Source organism: Camelus dromedarius, chromosome 10, assembly GCF_036321535.1.
Source record: "Camelus dromedarius isolate mCamDro1 chromosome 10, mCamDro1.pat, whole genome shotgun sequence".
Taxonomy (NCBI): domain Eukaryota; kingdom Metazoa; phylum Chordata; class Mammalia; order Artiodactyla; family Camelidae; genus Camelus; species Camelus dromedarius.
In genome coordinates, this window is record NC_087445.1 from 1,975,807 (window position 1) to 1,994,412 (window position 18,606).

General features: G+C 36.7%; 1 protein-coding gene and 1 non-coding gene across 5 annotated transcripts in view; one reads left to right on the forward strand and one right to left on the reverse strand.

The window, feature by feature from the left end:
• CDC14B (cell division cycle 14B) overlaps positions 1-18,606 on the forward strand; it is a 96,688-nt gene that overhangs the window by 17,600 nt on the left and 60,482 nt on the right. The gene's annotated exons all lie outside the window — the stretch shown is intronic.
• Positions 12,300-12,372, reverse strand: TRNAD-AUC (transfer RNA aspartic acid (anticodon AUC)). Its single transcript has one exon. It is a non-coding gene; the product is annotated as a tRNA-Asp (tRNA).

The following is an 18,606-nucleotide window of genomic DNA, read 5'->3' on the forward strand; positions in this document are numbered from 1 at the left end:
TCTCTATTATAAGTGGAGTTTTTTCTCTTTTATTTCACATATTAACAATTCTCTGAACGGTTAGCTGAACTCTTTATGGAAAACACTTGGATTTTATTTAACTTTGACTCCACAGTGCCTACGAAAAGGTTTGAAAGGTAGAAGCAGCTGTTCAATGTTTAGATGTTAGAATAAAGACTGCGGAGTTACTGTAACTTCATTAATACTACATTTATGATGTAAATGATTACCTCATGGCTTTGTTTTTAATTATTAAAATTTAGAGATTGATCATTTCTGATCTTGTTGGTATTTTATCTTATTTAGCCCTTTGGAATAAGACTGTTAATATCCTTGTTTGGTTACCTGTTTTTAAAGTATGTAGAATAAGTTAGTATGGCTAATAGTGATTGCATTCAGTGAATAGATTTCTTTAATAAGTGAATAGAAATTTGCTTGAGAAGCAAAATAGCCTTTTAAAAACTTAGGGTTTTGCATTGCTGTAAGAAACTAAAGACACAAATAAATGGAAAGGCATTCCAAGTTTGTCGATTGGAAGATTTAATACTGTTAAAATTTCCATACTACTCAAAGTGATCCGCAGATTCAATATAGTCCCTATTCAAAACCCCAATATGGTATATTTGTAGAAATTGAAAAAATATCCTAAAATTCATATGGAATCTCAAAAGACCCCCAAAAGCCAAAACAATCTTGAGAAAGAAAAAGAAAACTGAAGCCTCATACTTTGATTTCAGAACATATCACAAAGCTACCATAATCAAAACAGTATGGTACTCACCCATAAAATAGGCAAAAATTTTTAAAACTCACCATCCCAAGTGTTGAGGAGGGTGTGAAGCACTTGGAACTCTCATGTCCTGCCATGGGGAATGTGAAATGATACAGCCACTGTGGAAACCAGTTTGTCAGTTGCTTAAAAAGCTAAGCATACATGTCTTAGTGATTCCACTCTTACATATTTACCAACGAGAAAAGATAACACGTGTCCACACAAAGACTTGTACGTGAATACTCAAAGCAACTTTCTTTTACTAGGCAAATGTTGGAAACCACAGAAATGTCCGTGACCAGGTGAATGGATTAACAGATTGTCATATATCCAACAATGGAACAGTACTGTTCAGCAATATAAGGGAAAGAACTATTGATAAATGCAGCAAACTGAATGAAGCGGAGTGAAAGTGGAGTGAAAGAACACTGTTAAAAAGAAGTGCTTACCCTTTTTCTTTATGTTATGTTTAAAAATGTTTGCAGGGGCAGGTAATTAGGTTTATTTATATTTTCAGTGGAGGTACTGGGGATGGAACCCAGGAGTTCATTTATGCTAAGCATACAATCTAGCACTTGAGCTATATACCCCAGAAGTACATACTCTTAAGATTCCATTTATATAAAATCCTAAAAATTCTCAATTCTGAGGTGATAGAATGTAAACAAATGGTTGCCTAATGTTGGAAATGGAGGGAGGGACGGATTACAAAGGAGCAAGAAGAAACTCTTAGTGGCAATGAAAATATCTCTTGATTTATTGTGTATACCTATGTCTAAGTTGATTTTAAATATGTGCAATTTATTGTATACAAGTTATACATCAAAAAGGCTGTTTTTAAAAACAACAGCAGCAAACCAGTATGATACTGGCATGAAGACAGACATAGTCCAGTGGAACAGAATGGAGCCTGGAAAGAAACCCTCATGTGTATGATGAAATGATCTTCAACAAAGGTGCCAAGGTTGAACAATAGGGAAAGGACAGTCTCTTCAACAAATGGTGGTGGGAAAACTGGGTATTCACATGCAAAAGAATGAAGTGGGACTCTTATCTGACATCATATGCAAAAATTAACTCAAAATGAATTAAGGACCTAAAGGTAAGACTGAAAACGATGAAACTCCTGGAAGAAAACATAGGGGGAAAGCTTCATGACTTTGGACTTGGCAGTGATTTCTTGGATATGGGACCAAAGCACAGGCAACAAAAGCAAAAACTGACAAATGGGACCACATGAAATGTAAAAACTTCTGCACATCAAAAGACAGAATCAGTAGAGTGAAAGGTAACCTCTGGAATGGGGAGAATATATGCAAACCATTGCAAGCTAATAAACAAGTTAATATAAGGAATGAAATATCCAGAATATATAAAGAACTTCCACAATCCAACAACAGAAAGATAAACAATCCAGTCTTGAAAATGGGCAAAACTTGGATAGACATTTGTCCAAAGAAGATATACAAATGGCCAACAAACTACATTGGGGAAAGCTTGCCCAGTCTTCCCTCCTATGTTGTCTCCTTTACTTCTGACATTTCTGGTTTTCCCAACACCAAGCAATTCTGTGACACCAGCTGGATGTCCTGCAATTTAACTCAATTCTGACTCAATCCATCTGGAGATAGTATCAGTTCTCACAAGTTAAGTGCTCTGTCTCACAAGACTACCCCTGCGTGCCCCTTTTCAGATGCCAATCAAAAATCCAAGTTGTCACCTGTGCTTGTGACTAGTCAGCTGTAAATCAGATGTTCCCACCATCCCTCCCCAGGTTTGATTAATTTGTTAGAGTGACTCGCGGAAGTTAGGAAATCGTTGTTTACTGGTTTACTATAAAAGGGTATGATATAGGTTGTAGATGAATATCCAGATGGAGGAGATGCAGAGGGCAGGGAATGTGGGAAGGGGCACAGAGGTTTGCTGTCCTCTGTCGACCCCTCACTCTCTCAGCACCTCTGTGTGTTCACCAACCTGGAAGCTCCCCAAACCCCAAGCTATGAGGATTTTTATGGAGGCTTCTTCACTTAGGCATGATCAGTTATCAGCTTCCTTTCCAGCCCCTCTCTCTTCTCTAGAGAATTTGGGATGAGGCTGAAACTTCCAAGCTTCTAATATGGCTTGGTCTTTCTGTGTTGTTTTTTCTGGGGGGTGGGGTGGGGGGAGGTGAAGTTTGTTCTTTCAGGTGACCAGACCCTATCTGGAAGCCTGCCAGAGATGCCTCATGAGAACAAAAGACACTCCGATCACCCAGGAAATTCCAAGCTATTTAATAGCCTGTGTCAGGAACCAGGACCAAAGACCAAATATTAGAACAAAAGATACTCCTAGTGTTCCTATCACTTAGGAAACTGCAAGAGTTTTAGGAACTCTGTGCCACCGGGAGCAGAGACTAATATATAAATGTTTCTAAGGTCTCACACAAGCATATGAAAAAAATGCTCAGCATCTCTAATTATTAGGGAGATGCAAATCAAAACCACAGTAACATATCATCTCATATCTGTCAGGATGGCCACTGTTGAAAACTAACAAACAAAAAAAACCACCCGCACACAAAGTAACAAGTGTTGGCAAGTATGTGGAAACATCAGAGCCCTTGTGTCCTGTTGATGGGAATGGAAAATGGTGCAGCTGCTCTGGAAAAGGGTGTGGTGGTTCCTTAAAAAATTAAAAATAGAACTGCTCAATGATCCAGCAATCCCCTGTCTGGATATTTACCCAAAAGAATCGAAAACAGGATCTGGAAGAGATAGCTGCATATTCTTGTTCACTGCAGCATTTTTCACAAAACGGCCAAGAGGTGGAACATCCATTGACAGATGAATGGATGAAAAACAAGTGGTGTATATGTACAGTGGAATATTATTTAGCCTTAAAAAAGAGCAGTCCTGCCATATGCTACAACGTGGATGAACCTTGAGGATGTTATACTAATTGAAATCAGCCAGTGAGAAAAAGACAAATACTGTATGATTCCAATTGTGAAGTATCTAAGGTAGCCAGTCTCCTGGAAATAGGAAATAAATGGTGGTTGCCATTGTTGGAGGGAGGAGGAAAAGGGGGTTTGCTGTTCAGTGGGTAGAGTTTCAGTTTTTCAAGATGAGACATTCTAGAAATCTGTTGCACAACAGGGTATATATAGTTAACACTACTGTACACAAAAAAATTGTTAAGATGGTAAATTTTATGCTGTTTTTGATCACAAAAAAACTTAATGGTCTTTTTAAAAAACTAAGTTTCACATCGATTTCTATTTCATACTTAATATTGAATTAAATAAAAATAAAATAAAAGCCTTTTTTGGGGGTAATTAGGTTTGTTTGTTTGTTTATAACAGAGGTACTGGGGATTGAACCCAGGACCTCGTGCACGCTAGGCACACGCTCTACCACTGAGCTATACCCTCCTCCCCCTAGTATTGTTACATGTATTTCTTTCTGGAATTTATTAGGCTCCTGGAAATCAACAATCCAATTTTCAGAGAATGTTTTACTTGCATCTTAAAAGCAAATATGTGCATCTGACAATCATAAGAGTTACTTTTAGGAATGGAACCGAATATTTGAAATTAGAATTGCTTAGGAAAATTTAGGATATGTGATTACGCATAAATAGAATGCTTGCACGTATCCGTTCAATTTAAACAAAAGAAATAAAATACACTTATCAGGTGTAAATTTTATCAGAAATTCTAGTCCTTTGTGTTTTTCCAATGGGAAGATTTCATTCTTGCTTTCAGGTGGTATTTTTGAATTATAACTAAATAATACGGTAACATATAAAGCTGCTCCATCATTAGTTAAATATCACTCTGTTATAAAGTAGATAAATATAATTCAGCATGGACATTAAAATTCCTGGGTTTCTCATGACTTCTACAACTGCCCTTTTTAAAAAAAATTCAAATTTAAGAACATAGAGAAGTCTAACTCAAAATTATTACATAACTTAGCAAGAGCTTTTTCCTTCTCAAAATCAAAGTATAAACAAATTTCTATTAAAATCCTTGGGCTTACTGCTTCGTGGAGAGCTGCTGCAGAGAAGAGAGCTAATGTTACGGCTGGGAACATCTGTAATTAAAGGTGATATTACTCCTTGGCTGAATAACGTTGCGTGGCTGGGTTAACAGAAGGCTTTCAGTGAACATCCCACTTTCTTTCTTAGGTTTCCACACGGTTGTGCTGCTTCCAGATTGCCTTCTAGACCCCCAGCCCCACCCGGAGTGTTTGCTCAGTGGTGTCCTAACCCCAGGGAAGCAAAGCTTTGGATGGAACTGAGCTGGAAAAGTTCATCTTCTTTATATGATGCTTTTTGAAAAAAAAAAAAATTAAAACACTAAATCTTGAAAGGTATATCATAAAATAAGCAGTTTTAAGAAATCACTTACCTGAGCCACTTAATTATTTTCTGCAGGTTTGCTTGAAAGCCACACTGATAATAATAACAAAAAATAGGGGCCTTTTTTTTTTTTTTTTTTTTTTTAATGCTGCAGGGTAAGTATGCTCCTATATATGAGACGCTTTGGGATACATGTATTGAAAGCTTTATTATACCCCGTTGTCATAAGTGACCTTGTGTAAGTTACTTACTCCTTGGCACTGCCTCCCATCTGCAAAATCATCAGACACTGGTGAAAAGTAGGTGAGATAGTATGTGCTAAGTGCCTAGACTAGAATGTACTCAGTGAATGAGAATTTCCTTTTCTTCTAGCCTTGTCTACCCTTCTTCATTCATTAAATGTGTTTATTAAACAGTCATTTTCGGAGTGCCCGTTGTGTCCTCGGCACTGTGCAAGGTGGGGAGGGCGGGGGTGTTCCTGACCACAGGCGCTCTTTATTCTTTTCAAGCAGCTGAGAAAATCAAGAGTTATGCTGTGACGCATGGAGTTAGGATCAGGACGCTTGGAACCAAAGGTCCTAACAGCAGAGGGACAGCCACAGCTCCCTTGCTTTTGTGTTGGTGACAGGGGAGCCTTTGTCTCTTAGTACCCACTGTCAGAAGGTATAGATTAGAAACTGATGGATTTTCTTCTTCTAAGTATGCCCTGTGTGCATCATCGTAACCGCTAACCACGTGTTAGCAGATAGTGAATGGTTCCATCACTGCAGTTTCCTTGGGCGGCAATGTTCTAGGTAGTGTGAGAGAGCTGGGTTATTAGGGTTTCAAGAAAAGGAGAAGAGATGTAAGAGCTCCAGGTTATTCTATGTTTATTTTACTTGAAGTGAGTCTTAGTTGGAGCCATATGACATGATATTATTATCTGATCCGCTCTTTTCTCCTTATTCCCAACCCAGAGTAGCTTTTTAAATAACGTGGTTGATAGAGCATAAGAAATGGCTAATAATCTTTCTATTAAAAGATAGGCCCTATTTCTGTGAATTTTCCTTCGTGAAGAATTTAGGAATAATTTTTAGACTTTTTTTTTTTAATAGACTGAGGAAGGATAAAAATATTTAAGATTTCAAAAATCCTTAAAGGACTCTTTCTACTAGCAATACTATTTTTTTCTGGTAGTTTTTTTTTTTTAAATTGAAGAACAGTCAGTTATAATGTGTCATCTTTTTAATTTAATTAATTCATTTTTTAATTGAAGTGTTTTTGGGGTTTTTTTGAGTTGCAATGTAATTTACAATTCATGGCCTATACCATAAATTTAATTAGGCCATGATAATTCTTAATTATATTATATACAAAATACTTTTAAAAAAATATGGGGGGGTTAGGTTTATTTATTAATTTATTTTTGATGGAGGTACTGGGGATTGAACCCAGGACCTCCTGCATGCTAAGCATGCGCTCTACCACTGAGCTGTACCCTCCACCCAAAATACTTTATTCTGTAGTCTTTTCATGGATTTGTACCAGTAAAGATTCTTCTTGGCTACCTCAGCCCCTGTCTCCCCTGCTTTTAAAAAGTAAAGTTTAATGTGTATGTAATAACATGCACAGATTCATGCGTACAATCTGAAGTTTTACAAGGGTGTACTCCTGTGAACCACTGTTCATTCAGGGCCCTTTCCAGTCAGCTTCCTCTTACCACAAGCGAACACTGTTCTGATTTCTAGCAGTACAGATTACTTTTACCTGTTCTTGAATTTTATATATCTGGAATCATACAGCGTGAACTCTTGTGTCTGTCTTCTTTTGCTCAGAATAGTATTGTAGAGACGTATCCATTTTATTTTGTGGATTAACATTTCATTCTCTTCTTTTTGCTGCGTAGCGTTCCATCATATGAATATATCACAGTCTGCTTATCCATTCTCATGTTGATGGACATTTATATTCTTCCCAGCTTTCAGCTATTATTAAGCTACTACAAATAGCCGATGTACAGGTCTTTTTGTAGGCACCTGTTTTACTTTCTCTTGGGTATGTACTTAAGAGTAGGATGACTGGGTCCTAGGGAGAGTGTATGTAACTTTAAGAAACTCCTAAACTTTTCCAGTGTCTTAATAGCAATATTTAAGAGTTCTAATTGTTCTATATTTTCTCCAAAAATTGGTGTTGTCATTCTAATTTTAGCCATTCTGGTGGGTGTGATGTGGGTATTTCATTGTGATTTTAATTTGCATTTTCCTGATTTGAATCCCTTTTTTATGAGCTTTATAGGCTATTCCAATAATTTCTTTCAGAAGTGTCTTCAAATCTTTTGCCTTGGTTCCTATTTTTAAAAATTTAATGTGCACCTTTAATTCTCTATTCTACACCATTTTCTTAAAAGCCACAGCCGAAATGGCATTGTAAAAAAAAAAAACCCAAAAAACTCCTTGAGTGGTTTCTTTAGAGAAAAACATTACTTATTGATAAGACTAGTGGCCTAGAATTCTGATATATCCCAATATTGTTAGGAGGGCCTCGAAATGGAGATAAGGAATGAGTATTGTGATTAAGAATTTGTTCCTGATAAAGCAGTTACATATTAAAAATATTCATTCAAGTCTTTTTTTTCATTCATTGCCAAGAAGTTTAAAATGAGACATATCATTTACTTATCCCTCCCTCCCTTTAAAATGCTTTAAAGGTAGATCAGTTAGAATTTATCTTATCAAACTTCTTTTTTAATTAATTACCTTTTTTATTGACGTATAGTCAAATATGTCAGTCTCTGTCCCAGTCATACATACACATACATATCTTCATTTTCATGAAAGGTTATTACAAGATACTGATTATAGTTCCCTCTGCTATACAGAAGGAATTTTTTAAAATCTATTTTTATATGTAATAGTTAATATTTGTAAATCATGAACTCCCACATTTATCTCTTCCCACCCCCTTTCCCCTGGTAACTATAACATTGTTCACCATCTTTGTGAGTCTGTTTCTGATTTGTAGATGAGTTCATCAATGTCTTTTTTATTTTTTAGATTCCACATATGAGTGATCTCATATGGTATTTTTCTTTCTCTTTCTGGCTTACTTCACTTAGAATGATAATCTCTGCGTCCATCATCCATGCTGCTGCAAGTGACATTATTTTATTATTTTTGATGGCTGAGTAGTATTCCATTGTATAAATATACCACAACTTCTTTATCCAGTCCTCTGTTGATGGACGTTTAGGTTGTTTCCATTATCAAACTTCTTGACTTGGGATCCTAGAAAAATATCTGTCTGCTGCTTTACTTCTATGTGACTTCTCTTTCTGGTTCAAGTGTCTGACTTCCATGACTATGATCCAGCTGTTTTAGACTTGTTAGTGATGCCAGATCTCAGTTCTTTGTATCATACTGCTGGAAACTGATCTGTGCCAATTTAGTCATTCACAGCTCTTAGGACTTTTTGATAGATAACAGTAACTGCAGAAAAACTTGAAGTAGATGGAATTTTTGCTAAGCCTGTGCAGCCTTGCTACCAGGTTATAATGAAAGCTGATCTCAGATAAAAAATTCTTCCACACAACAAAGTCATTTATTAAATATTCTTATTTAGCAAGCAGGCATAAAACATGATGTACCCCTGTCATAAGCTTATCAGCTCTTGCATTTTTTAGATATTCTGATCACTCCTTTTATGAAAGGTTCACTTGAAACAGACCTGACAATATTCTGGGTACAGGATTCTGTTAACTTTATAGTTGGCACCATTTAATGAGAAATCCTCACAACCCATAGCTAGACAGGGGCCTGTTTAGGCGTCTCAGACTTGAGACTCATACACTATCCCTGAGTAAGAGTCTCATTACAGTCTTATAATCTGTGCAATCTGTCTGTAAAATATTTTAGACAATCTACATATATGAACAGCCATTAATTTTACCAGTGAGACCCCATTTCTAGCAACCATTATTCTGATTAACAAGCTATTACTTCTACTAATAAAAAAACCCATTTTTGACACTCAGTATTTTCAGTCCTCCAGTTGTGGATAACAGAAAAGCTGTATCACCTCTGGGATATGACTTTCTTGCTTTAATAATAGCTGTCCATCTATGGGGTGTGAGTTTCTAATTAGAGCAACCACCCCCAGATCAACAGATCGGCCCCACAGCGTAGCTTAAACCAAATCACGTACATTTCAACCTTGTCGATGTGATTTGAAAGTAAATTAACGTAACCCAGTCCCATTATGTAAAACGAGAAGAGAAGACTTCATCTGGATAGCACACTCTGCCTCCTGATCAATTTAGTTAGGAAGTACATTAAAATTAAAAGAGATAAGAGTAGTTAAGAGACATACACAACATTCAGTGACAAAGGAAACGAGGGTCTGGAACTCCAATTTTGCTTTTTGTCACACAGCCAGAGAGCATGTGACACAAAGGGCTTGGAGAGGTTTTCTTTCCAGCGATTTAAGGGATCGGGGCCTCTTGTTTTACAAGGGACGGAACAAGGAGCTGTTACAGCTCTCTGATCCATACCACCCTCAGTTACTCCCCTTAAAGTGCCCCGAGAGTCAGCCCACTGACTCTCCTGTCCCAGGATACGGGCTAGACAAAGATGAGGAAGGATGGGGAGAGGCAGCTGGCTGGGGTTATTAACTCATCCTTCCACTCGAGAGTGCTGGCTACCAGTGCTTTATTTCAGCTGCGTCTGCACTGGGGTGGTGGACTGTGGCCTGACCATACTCCCTAACAGAGAAGCAGGGTGCCCATCTTGCAGGGGAGATAGATGATCTTGAAAAATAAAAGACTTCCTCTCCCATCCCTCCCTTACTTCTCAGTGGAATATATTTTCAAATATAAATGAACACCAAGATGTTCTTAAAAACCCAAGCAAGTACCAGTAAAGTAAACATTTCCTTCTCCATCCTCCAGTCCCAGCTCCGTCTCCGTAAGCTGTTTGGCAGGAGTATTCTCTCAGTTTCCTTTCTGTTTATTTTCGTACATATATATTTACCAATGGCTTAGTTTGATCATTTTTACATATATCTGTTGTACAACTAGATTAAAAAATGTGTTTGCATTACTGTGAAGATATTTCATATTGACCTACTGCATTAATTTTAAGTCATAGTATGACTGCCATAGTTTTCTGTAATTATGCCCCTGTGGGTAACAGCTGTTCGTTCCATTTAGTTTTACTGCAGACAGGGCTACGGTAAATATCCTTACAGCCTCTTACTTGCGGTGTGCTAGTACTGCTCTGAGATAGATGTGATGACGGGGGACTGGCTGGGTCCAGGGATACGTGCAGACTGCCAGCTTGCTCTCCACAACACCTCTACCATCTTCTAGTCCCATCTTCCTTGTATAAAAGTAGCAATCTCCCTACAGCCTCTCCCTAATTGATATCAGGATTTAAGTTTTTTTTCCAATTTGATGGTGTGAAATAAAATTTCATTTTTTTTTTTTTAGTGGGGGTAGGTGATTAGGTTTATTTATTTATTTTTAGAAGAGGTACTGGGAATTGAACCCAGGACCTCACGCGTGCTAAGCATGCACTCTACCACTTGCCCTATATCCTCCCTCCAAAATTTCATTATTTTATAATGGTTTTTCTGATTACTTATTAGGTTAAACATCTCACACATTGTTTTTGTCATTCCTATTCTTCAGACTTGCCTTTTTTATACTTGACTCAGTTTTCTATGGGACTGTTTGCAATTTTAAGATATTTTATAGGCATTTTTGAGATATATTATATACATATATATAAAATATTCTTTGTTACAAATATTGTTACAAATATTTTCTCCCAGTCGGTCGGTTTTTTTTAAAATACCTTTTAGATTTATAGAAACATTGCAAAGATAGTAACAGAGTTCCTGTATACTCTTCACCCAATTTCAGTTTCCTTGAATGTTATTTGTATTCATTTGCTCAGGTTGCCATAATAAGGTAAACGCATTCACTGGCTTAAACAACAGAAATTTATTTTCTCACAATTCTAGAGGCAAGATTGATTGCAAGATTAATGTACCAACAGGACTGGTTCCTGGTGAGACAGCTGTCTCCTTGCTGTGGCCTCACATGGCTTTTTCTCTGTGCATGTGCACTCCTGGTGTCTTTTCCTCTTTTTATAAGGACACCAATCCTATTGGGTTAGGGCCCCACCCTTATGACCTCATTTAACCTTAATTACCTCTTTAAAGGCCCTGTCTCCAAACACAGGCACACTGCGGGCTGGGGCTTTAGTATGGATTTTGGAGGGGAGACACGATTCAGCCCATAACATTATCCTGCACGACCATGGGACATTAAGAAACCAGCACTGGTACTCCAGGCTTTATTCAGATTTCCCAGTTTTCCCATAAATACCCTTTTTCTATTCCAGGATTCAACCTAGGATACCACATTGCGTTTAGCTGTCATCTGCTTAGCCACCTAAGGTTTGTGACAACTTCTCAGTCCTGTCTTTCATGACATTGACATTTTGAGGAGTACTGGTCAGGTATTTTGTTCATGTTCCTCAAATTTTATTTGATATTTTCTAATGACTAGACTGCATTTTTGGAATAAGGTACCACAGAGGAGACGTGCCCTTCTCATTGCTTCAGATCAGAGGGTAAGTGAAATCCACATGACATGACTGGTGAATTACGATCACTTGGTTAAAGAAGTGTTGGCCAGGATTCTTCTCTGCAAAGTTACTGTTTTTCACTTTCCCTACTGTATTCTGTGCAAGCAAGTCACTAGGTCCAACCCATACCCAAAGATGGGGGGAGTCATCTCTAACTCTTAGAAGGAAGTATCTACATATGTTATTTGGAATTCTTCTGTAAGGAAGATTTGTCTCTTCATTTCTTTAGTCAATCCCTTTTTAATATCAGCATGGATTCATGCATATTTATTTTATTTTGTTATGTTTTTTGGGGGGGTAATCAGATTTGTTTGTTTGTTTGTTTAGTTTGTTTAGTTTAACAGAGGTACTGGGGATTGAACCCAGGACCTCGTGCATGCTAAGTGTGTACTCTACCACTGAGCTATACCCTCCCCTCCTATTTTACCTTTTTTAAGCTTTATTTTTGGTTAGTTTGCATGCTTACTTTTTAAAGTTTTTAAAATAGACTTATTTACTTTATTTTAGTTTTTGAAGGCAGGGGATGGTAATTAGATTTCTTTCTTTACTTATTTTTTTAATGGAGGCACTGGGGATTGAACCCAGGACCCCATGCATGATAAGCATGTGCTCTACCACTGAGCTGTACCCTCCCCCCTCATGCATATTTATTTTATACTTAGGGTTATAACCCAATGTTATGTACTTACTTTGTTGCTCAAATTGTTCCAACTTTGGCCTTGGGAGCTTTTTGGACTGTATTCCACTCTCCTCCCACCCCTTTTCTAAAAATATTTTAATGGTGTCTTTGTAAATTTATCAAGTCCTTTCTCTTCATAACTTTTGCATTTTGTGTCTTCATTTAAGACTTTTCTTAAACATTGAAAGATTTGTATCACTTGGGGTAGGCTAGGTTATACTATGATGACAACCTTAACATCTTTTTATATTATTTTTCATTTTTTAACTGAAGTATAGTTGATTTACAATGTTGTGTTCGTTTCTAGTATACACCATAGTGATTCAGTTATATATAAATATATATATACAAGATATTGAATGTAATCCCTGTGCTGTACAGTAGGACCTTGTTGTTTACCTATTTTATATATACTAGTTTGTATCTGATAATCCCAAACTCCTAATTTATCCCTCCCCTGCCTTTTCCCCTTAGAAACTGTAATTTTGTTTTCTATGTCTGAATCTTTTCCTGTTTTGTAAATAAGTTCATTTGTATCATTTTTTTAGATTCCACATGTAAGTAGTGTCATATGATATTTGTCTTTGTCTGACTTATTTTACGTAGTATGATAATCTCTAGGTCCATCCATGTTGCTGCAAATGGCATTATTTCCTTTTTTATGGTTGAGTAGTATTCCATTGTGTATTTTTACCACAACTTTTTAACCTAGTCATCTGCTAATGGACGTTTAGTTTGCTTCCCTGTCTTGGGTTATTTTAAATAGCGGCTGCTGTGAACATTGGGGTGTGTGTATCTTTCAAATTGGAATTTTCTCTGGATATATGCCCAGGAAGTGGGATTGCTGGATTGTATGGTAAGTTACTTTTTTCTTTTTAAAGGAATTTCCATACTGTTTTCCGTAGTGGCTGCACCAAATTACATTCCCACTAAAAGTGTAGGAGGGTTCCCTTTTCTCCACACCCTCTCCAGCATTTTTCGTTTGTGGATTTTTTTAATGATGGCCATTCTGACTGGTGTGAGGTGATACCTCATTGTAATTTTGATTTGCATTTCTCTGATAATTAGCAATAATTGAGCATTTTTTCATTTGCCTGTTGGCTACCTGTATGTCTTCATTGGACAAATGTCTGTTTAGGCCTTCTGCTCATTTTTTGATTGGGTTGTTGTGTTTTTTGGTTATTGAGTTGTATGGGCTGTTTATATACTTTGGATAATAGGCCCTTGTCAGTCCCATCATCTGCAGATATTTTTCTCCCATTCCATAGGTTATTTTGTTTTGCTTATGGTTTTCTTTGCTGTGCAAAAGCTTGTAAGTTTAATTAGGTCTCATTTGTTTATTTTTGCTTTTATTTCTATTTCCTTGGGAGACTGACCTAGAAAAATACTGCTATGATTTATGTCAGAGAATGTTTTGCCTATGTTTTCTTCTAAGAGGTTTATAATGTTTGTTGTCTTTAAATGTTTAAATCTTTAAGCCATTTTGAGTTTATTTTTATTTATGGTATGAGGGAGTGTTCTAACTTCACTGATTTACATGCAGCTGTCCAGTTTTCCCAACACCACTTGCTGAAGAGACTGTCTTTACTCCATTTGTATATTCTTACCTCCTTTGATGAAGATTAATTGACCGTAGGTGTGTGGGTTTATTTCTGGGCTCTCTATTCTGTTCCATTGATCCATTTGTCTGTTTCTGTGCCAATGCCATGCTGTTTTGATTAGTGTAGCTCTCTGTAGTATTGTCTGAAGTCTGGGAAAGGTTATGCCTCCAGCTTTGTTTTTTTTCCCTAAGTATTGCTTTGGCAATTTTGGGTCTTCTGTGATTCTGTATAAATTTTAGGATTATTTGTTCTAGTTCTGTGAAAATGTCATAGATAATTTGATAGGGATCACGTTAAATCTGTAGCTTGCTTTGACAGCCCCCAAATCTTAGGGGAATGTAACAAAGTAAAAGTGAATTTTTTGTTCATGTCCACCTCTGGTTAAGTAAGAGCTGTTATAAATCTTACTTTTGTGACCAAGGCTGGTGGAGCATACATACCACTTTTTATTGAATATAACAACCAAAGTCTTAATTTATTTTATAATATACACGTATCTATAATATGTGTACTGATAATTCATACATGCACAGAAATGTGCACAAAGTGTACAGCTTGATAGACAGCTTTGTATTATCACGGGTAAGTAACTAGCATGTGGATTGAGAAACAGAATATCATCATACTCCAGAAACCACAGCCTTGTGCTCTGTATAGACTAGGCACTACCCCTTTCAAGCATAAACCCCATTGTCATTCTTATTGCTGTAGATTTGTCTGGCTTTGAAATCTACATGAATGGAATCATACTATTTTTGTGCTGGTGTTCGGCTTCTTTCATTCAGTGTTGGTGAGAATCATCCATGATGTGCATGGCCACAGTTCATTCATTCATCCTTACCATTACACAATATTCCATTGTAAGAAAGTATCAGAGGGTTTCACCTCACTGTTTCCGGACATTTGGTTTGTTTTCAGTTTTTGGCTGTAACCAATAATGATTCTGTGAACCATTTTTTGAACCTTTTCCCGGTGAACGTGAACAAAAACGCATTACTGTTGGATGTGTACCTAAAAGTGGAATTACTAAGTCAAAAGACGTGTGATGCTCATTTTTATAAACACCGCCAGTTTTCTTAAATGGTTCTGTTTCAGCTATAATCTTGATTGCTGCTGATCGTTAGGAAAGAGTTCTGGCTGAGTTCTCTCGCCTGGAAGTGATACATTTCGCCACTGCTCATTTATCCTCAAAAGTCAGGTTGCGCAATCCTACCATGGTGTGGAGTGTAGAGAACCAGAAAGAACTGTTACATTCAGCTTTAGTCCAGGTGGAGTTTATTTTTTTTTGTGTGAGCGTTGTGACAAAGGGAACCTTTTTTAGGCAGATGTTTTTCTTCAGATTTTGTTTCACCATATTCCCTAGATTTGAACGTGAATTCTTCTTATTGAGATTAATTTTAATTTGTGTTGAATTGTCCTTTAATTTTTGTTGCAAGCTATTTAGAAATGGGTTTTAAACATTCGTAAGTTGATAGATTTTTGCGGGTGTTACCTTTTCATCAATAAACTTCAAATTTTATTGTTTTGTGGTAATTATATGATGTGTATGCTCTTTGTTGTCCTGAATTTGCTGTGATTTCCTTGCGACCTTATACATGATGATTTCAGTGAATATCCCATTTTTTGAAAAGTTTGTCCTCTCTGTTGAAAATGGTTCTCTATCCGTAATCTATTCAGGATGATGGATTTTTTAACGTTGAGCCATGTGTAAGAATAACTTTCTTTTAATATGCTATTGGCTATTTGTATTTCTTTTCTGAATTGACTTTATAGAGTTTTATTTTTTATTGGTTGTTCTATTGTTTTGTAGTTACCTTTTTGTCTGTTGTGATGATTAACCCTTTGTAATATATTTTCCCCTAGATTTCTTTTTTTCCTTTTATGACTTGAGTTTTGCATCATGCTTAAAAGTCCTGTTTAAATTATAAAATTATTTGCTATAATTTTTATAGTCAGCGGATAGCTTTTAAAAGCTTATTTCATCTGGTATTTATTTTATACATAGATTGGAACCTCCTTTTCTTTTCATACATATAGACACTTGTCCCTTATTGAATTAGGCCATCTTTGTGACTGATTGAAAAACCAGGTTTTTTTCTCATATACTAAGTTTTCATATATGCCTAGGTTCATATTTGTGTCTTGCTGTGTTAAAATCATATTGTTTTAATTAACTTTTGCCTTTATATTAAGGCACGTCTCTGAGGCAGGAATTTTAAAATCTCAGGCTTCAGCCAGACAGCCTGTGTTCAAATCCTCATTCTGCTACTTTTCCAACAAGTGTTGTGACTCTGCTCAGGTTGGTGGTCACTTTGCCCCTTTAGTAGGTCTCCTTTCCTGGAAAATACTGAAAGTAGGAGTATTTGTCTCATGGGTGGTAATGAGCTCAGTAATGCAGTACTTGGCACTAAATTCTGAATAATTGTTAGCTGTCATTGCTTTAGGGAGCGATGCTTCTTTTTTTTTTAATCAGTACTTTTATGAACAGGGCATTCACCAAGGGTAGACGTCCCCATCCTGCAGGGAAGCCGTGCACTTACTTCTATCGTTGCTCTGCCAGGACTTGAAGTCAGTCTAGTTCATTTGTACTAAAAAGTGACAGTGTGTTCTCATTGCCACTTGACTTCTACCTGTATTTCTCAATTGGTTTAGAACATACCTCTCTGTTTCATGATTAATTATGCCCCAGATAGCTACAGCTGTTAGGCGGGACAATGTTTTTCATTTATTTAACAAATACTTATTAAAGGAAGAAGTAGCAAACTGGAGGCCCCAAGAGCCAAGTCAGAACCGTAGGCACAAGGGTAGATTTTTGAATGTTTTTATCAATATTTTAAAACCATGAGATTGCATTTCCTTCTACTGTCTTATGTCAGTCAAAGAAGCAGGAGTGGTGACTTTATGTGATGGGCATATACAGGCAAGAAAGGTTTACCACTTCAATAATTCCGTTTTCTGTTTTTTGACAACAAACACATTAAAGGGAGGACACATGGGTTTACAGGCGGGTAAGTTGAATCATGAACCTTTAAGCAAAATGTGATCGAGAAACCTGTTCTCTAGCTCTCGGTTTCTAATAAATAGCTCTCATCTCAGCACTTAAGACTCCGTAGTAGTTCATCAGTGTGACTCTAATAATAGAATGTTGAGAATATATTGTACAGAGATAAATTGGACATCAAAAATCACTGATTCCCCTCCACCCCATAAAACATAAAATTATATTTCAGGTCTCGACTTGGAGGGAAAATTCCTCCCCATTTCCATCTTGCTCCTTCCAGTTTTACTTGCGTTTGTGAAAAGAAATTGGATTTCAAGAGATGGTAGCAAGAAGTTACTGTTGGTTAAATGTGTGCAAAGGACATTTTCCAGGTTGTCTTAATCCTGTGCTTTCTTGCATGCTTTATATCTTGATGACGAGTCAGCTTTGGAAAAATATTATTAGCCTGCAAGTTCACCTTTCAAAAAGCTTCATAAATTTGAGTGGGTACTGTATGTTACAAAATTCAAAAGTTAAAAAGTTCCAGACACCCAGTTTCCCCCTAAAAAGGCATTCACCACTACCAGTGTGTCTCCTTCCAGAGATATGCAAGATTTCATCCACAGTCATATACATACATGTTATAAATATGCACCTAAAAATTGTACTTTTTAGCAGTCTTATCGTGGCTACCTTGCCAGTATTTAATTTTCAGTCTTGAAAATTTCTGCCAAGTTTGCCCGTGGTTGCCCTTCACGGAGGTTGTCCTAATTTATATTCTTACCTACAGGCAATAAGAGTGCCCGCCTCATCAACACAGTGCCTTATAAACTCCTTTGATTTTTGCCAGGCAGAAGGGAAAGTAGTACCCCACAGTTTAAAATTACGTTTTTGTTATTTCGCGTAAGATACATTTGTTGAAGTTGGGCATCTTCTTGAGATGGACTTAAAATATTTTTCCAGTTTATCTCGAATTTGAGTTTATTGCTGCGAAGACCATTTAAAAATGTTTACCAATTTAACAGATTCTCTTACTTAGATTTTTGCTTCATTAAAAATAATTCATAGTTTTGTTACATTGAAAATCTTTAATCTGCTGGAAGTTTAGAATAAGGTTAGGAGGTATGAAGGTTTACTTTTGAGGGGAAAATGTATATATTGTGATATATAATGTGTATATTTTGATGATAAAGTGCAATTCTGGGGAAATAGCTGTTACTGTATATTGCTTGTTCGTTTTATGGGAGAGTCATTGTACATTTTTTTCACGGATAATTAAAGTTACACCTTTCTGTAGGAAACTTGGAAGAATATAGAAGGGAATAAAAATAACCCTGTAATCCCAGTACCACATTGTATGTAACAAAATTGGGAACATACTGTATTTTTTTTTCACTTGAGACTAACATAGGAACATAGTTTTAGAAAATATTTGAATGGTTGCTTAGTATGGTGTTGGAATTTTTGTTTTTCAACCATCCCAGTACTTTTCTAAGGCGAAATCTAAGGAATGGATGACCTCAGTTTTAGGCTTACCTTTCATTTTTGTTCAGTTTTGAAGAGGTCCATTTAAAATGAGACGCCAGCAGCCAGGCGAGCCCGACGCC